This window comes from Gymnodraco acuticeps, unplaced genomic scaffold (genome assembly GCF_902827175.1).
Source record: "Gymnodraco acuticeps unplaced genomic scaffold, fGymAcu1.1, whole genome shotgun sequence".
NCBI lineage: Eukaryota > Metazoa > Chordata > Actinopteri > Perciformes > Bathydraconidae > Gymnodraco > Gymnodraco acuticeps.
This window is the reverse complement of record NW_022990622.1, coordinates 1,342,603-1,347,716: the sequence shown is the minus strand read 5'-3', so window position 1 is coordinate 1,347,716 and position 5,114 is coordinate 1,342,603.

Here is a 5,114-nt window from a genome sequence, read left to right as displayed (position 1 = left end):
GACCGTACCTACAGGGTGACTTGGAGAGGGTCTGAGTCAGACCCTTGTCAATTAACTACGGGGGTCCCTCAGGGCTCTGTTCTTGGTCCCCTCCTCTTCTCCTTGTACACAAACTCGCTCGGATCAGTCATTAGCCCGCATGGTTTTTCTTACCACTGCTACGCTGACGACACCCAATTAATTCTGTCCTTTCCCCGCTCAGAGACCCAGGTCGTCGCGCGCATCTCTGCTTGTCTGGCTGACATCTCTCAGTGGATGTCTGCTCACCACCTCAAGCTCAACCTTGACAAGACTGAGCTGCTCTTCCTCCCGGGAAAAGATTGTCCAACTCTTGACCTGACAATCAACATCGGCACCTCAGTTGTTTCCCCGACTCAGACTGCAAGGAATCTGGGTGTGACCCTAGATAACAACCTGTCCTTCACTGCAAACATCGCTGCTACAACCCGCTGCTGCAGATACACGCTTTACAACATCAGGAAGATACGTCCCCAGCTGACTCAGAAAGCGACTCAGGTTCTGGTCCAGGCTCTCGTCATCTCACGCCTAGACTACTGCAACTCCCTCCTGGCTGGTCTACCTGCATGTGCCATCCGACCTCTGCAGCTCATCCAGAATGTAGCGGCTCGTCTGGTTTTCAACCTTCCTAAATTCTCCCACACCACTCCGCTCCTCCGCTCCCTTCACTGGCTTCCGGTAACTGCTAGAATCCACTTCAAGACACTGGTACTTGCTTACCATGCTGCGAATGGATCTGGCCCTTCGTACATCCAGGACATGGTTAAACCGTACACCCCAGCGCGTGCACTACGCTCTGCATCAGCCAAACGACTCGTTGCGCCCTCGCTGCGAGGGGGACCCAAGTTCCCATCGGCGAAAACACGTGGGTTTGCTATCCTGGCTCCAAGATGGTGGAATGAGCTCCCCATTGACATCAGGATGGCAGATAGCTTGCACATCTTCCGGCGCAAACTGAAAACTCATCTCTTTCGACTCCACTTCGAGCGTTAGAACGATTAACGAAGCACTTTTATACTAATAAAGGACTGGATTACCTAAAGCCAGTTGAGTAGCACTTGAAATGTTTGGCTCTATGAAACCTGATATACTTATATGATTCTGTTTTCTTCAAGGTTGTGTCTTCCTGGTCGAATGTACTTATTGTAAGTCGCTTTGGACAAAAGCGTCAGCTAAATGCAATGTAATGTAATGAATAAGAATAATGCAAGATTTCTTTTCAGCACTGTAGCCAAACTGACAGAGAGCCACAGCTCGATTGAGCCTTCTATTCCAATAGCACTCAGTAGTAATGATTTGATGTGCTTTTTTAACGATAAAATTGTTACTCTTAGAAACAAAATTAATGACCTCTTGCCTTTGACCAGTATAGTGTTATCAACAGCTCCCGGAAACGTAAGTTCTAATATTACACTAGATAGTAAACTAGAATGCTTTTTAGCCATAAACCTTGAACAATTAAATTCAATGATTCTCTCTTCTAAACCATCAACGTGTATCTTAGACCCAATTCCAACTAAGCTGTTGAAGGAAGTTTTTCCATTAATTAGCACTTCTTTATTAAATATTATGAATATGTCTTTATTATCAGGCTATGTTCCACAATAATTTAAAGTACAGTAGCAGTGATAACACCTCTTATTAAAAAGCACAACCTCAATCCAGAGGTTTTAGCCAACTGTAGACCTATTTCTAATCTTCCGTTCCTCTCATAAATTCTTGAGAAAGCGGTCGCAAAACAGTTATGTGATTACTTAAAAAACAATGATTTATTTGAGGATTTTCAGTCTGGCTTTAGAACACATCATAGCACAGAGACAGCTCTGGTTAAAGTCACAAATGACCTTCTAATAGCTTCAGACAAAGGACTTTTCTCTATTCTTGTCTTCCTCGATCTCAGTGCTGCATTTGATACTATCGACCATGACATCTTATTGCAAAGACTAGAGCACTTAGTTGGCATAAAGGTAACTACTTTAGGTTTGTGTTTGTCAATGATGAATCTTCCATGCAAACTGAAGTTAGCCATGGAGTGCCACAGGGCTCAGTGCTTGGACCTATTTTGTTCACATTATATATGCTTTCGTTAGGCAATATTATAAGGAATCACTCTGTACATTTCCATTGTTATGCGGATGATGCTCAACTATATTTATCAATCAAGCCTGAGGAAACCAATATTCTTAATACAATTCAAGACTTCCTCAAGGACTTAAAAACGTGGATGACCTTGAATATTTTTATGTTAAACACGGACAAAACCAAAGTTATTGTACTCGGCCCAAAGAATCTAGGAAACAAATTATCTAAACATATACTCACTCTGGATGGCATTAACTTGCAGTGAGACAGTAAGGAATCTTGGTGTTATATTTGATCAGGATTTATCCTTTAACGCTCACATAAAACAAATCTCACAGACTGCCTTCTTTCATCTACAACATTGCAAAAATCAGGCATATCTTGCCTCAAAACGATGCAGAGAAACTAGTCCATGCATTTGTTACTTCAAGGCTGGGTTATTGTAAGTCTTTATTATCAAGGTGTACCAAAAAGTCAGTTAAAGGTGGGGTAGGTAATTCACTTCAGAAACACTTTTTGTTATATTCCATGGAATGCTCTTAACATCCCAATAGCAATGAATACATTAAATGCTTTGACAATAAATACATAAAACATTTAATCATAAAACATTTAATCTGCGCCATGGCGCTGTAAAAAGCACGACCAATTATTTTAGCCGGCCCGGCTAAAATAACTGGATGGCCTACCTGCCTGTTAGCCTTCCATCTGTGCACAAACTTATCTCGTGCCCTCGTTGGTCATGTGCACGTTTGTGTGTGTTGGAGGAGGGGCTCTGTAAGGAAGTCTGAAGGAAGGGGCAGATTTTTTTCAGCTGCGTAGTTTCAAATTCTACCGCACTCGAGCTGGTTTCTCCATTCTTACCTACCCTACCTTTAAGTCGCTTTAGCTGATTCAAAATGCTGCAGCAGGTGTATTGACCAGAGCAAGGAAAATGGACCACATTACTCCTGTTCTGGCTGCCTTAGACTGGCTCCCTATAGAACACAGGATAGAATCAAAAATTCTTCTTCTCGCCTACAAAGCCCTTAATGGGCAGGCGCCATCTTATCTTAAATAACTCATTATACCCTACTGTCCTACTAGGGCATTGCGTTCCAAGAATGCAGGGTTGTTGGTTTGATTGGGGGGACACTGTCCTCTGAAGATATTGATGAAAACAGTAATCTGTTTATATCTAAAATTAACGATACAATGTCTTCCTTTTCAAGAAGAGGGTGCCTTAGGGATAGGAAGGAACATCATATAAGATTTCTCATTGTCCATTGTTTACTTCCTGGGTACTGTGATGTGTGAATACCCAGAGGCCACACCCTCTGCCAGCATTTCACGAAACAAAGCTTCCCAACCCTTTCAGCGATGCATGCCGGATATGTACAGCGTAGGGCACTGAAGAACGATGCTGTTCCTCCTTTGTTTGGACCAGCGGGAGATTCGGGTACACAACCTGTAAGTATTCATTGTTGTGTGTGTATTTATGATGTTTAAAACAAACAAGGTATCTACCACGACTGTTTAAATGGGTAAACGTTTTTCTGGCTGCTAAGCCATTGACACAGTGCTAACTGGGCTAACTAAGTTGCTAGCGTTTCCATATATCAACTCCAATGTCAGCAGATGGCCTTACATGTATCTCATAGCAGGAGAATGTCTGCATTCACCAGAGGTGGGAGTAAGTCCTACATGTGCAAGTCATGAGCAAGTCCCAAGTCACTGTGGTGAGAGTCAAGCAAGTCAAGTCAAGTCATTGCTCAGGTCAAGCAAGTCAAGTCAAGTCATACGAAATTCTGATGAATAAGCCCAGTTTCCGCATTTAAATCAGTGGTTATGAAAAGTTGAGTTTTATTTCCAACATTAAAGTTAAAGCTTATTTTCACAACGGAATAGTGTATGAAATAAAAACTAATGTATACAAATAAATTGAAAATAAATTAAAATATACATCCAAAAATGTAAACATTACTGTCATACTAAACAGCTACATCAAACCATGAAAGGTTATTCAAACTATTCAAGTATTATTATTGTAGTATGCCACTAAATACTTACATAACTAAACATTACATCAAGCCATGGAAACATATTCAAACTATTCAAGTATAACAGTTTTCAAGCATGCCTGACATTTATGCAAGGCAAGGCAAGGCAAGGCAAGGCAAGGCAAGGCAAGGCAAGGCAAGGCAAGGCAAGGCAAGGCAAGGCAAGGCAAGGCAAGGCAAGGCAAGGCAAGTTTATTTATATAGCACCTTTCAACACAAGGCAATTCAAAGTGCTTTACAAAAAACGAAAGACATTAAGTAAATGGCATTTAAAATCAGTCATTAAATAGAAAAGAAAATAAACATTAAAAGAAAAAATACATGGATAAAAGTTATAGTGCAGTTTAGTCTGGATTTAAAAGTAGTCAGAGTTGCAGCGGACCTGCAGGTTTCTGGGAGTTTGTTCCAGATATTTGGAGCACAATAACTGAACACTGCTTTACCATGTTTAGTTCTGACTCTGGAGACAGAAAGCTGACCAGTCCCTGAAGACCTGAGAGATCTGGATGGTTCATAATTTAGCAGGAGGTCAGAAATGTATTTTGGGCCTAAACCATTCAGTGCTTTATAAACCAGCAGCAGTATTTATCTATTCTTTGACACACAGGAAGCCAGTGTAAAGACTTCAGAACAGGAGTGATGTGATCCACTTTCTTAGTGTTAGTGAGGACTCGAGCAGCAGCGTTCTGAATTAGCTGCAGCTTTCTAATAGATTTTTTAGTGAGACCTGTGAAGACACCATTACAGTAGTCGAGTCTACTGAAGATAAAAGCATGGACAAGTTTTTCCAAATCCTGCTATGACATTAGTCTTTTAATCCTAGATATATTCTTTAGGTGATAGTAGGCTGATTTAGTAACTGTTTTAATGTGACTGTTGAAACTCAGGTCAGAGTCCATGACTACACCTCGATTTCTGGCTTTATCTGTTGTTTTGAACATTGCAGACTGAAGCTCAGCGCTAACTTTTATACGT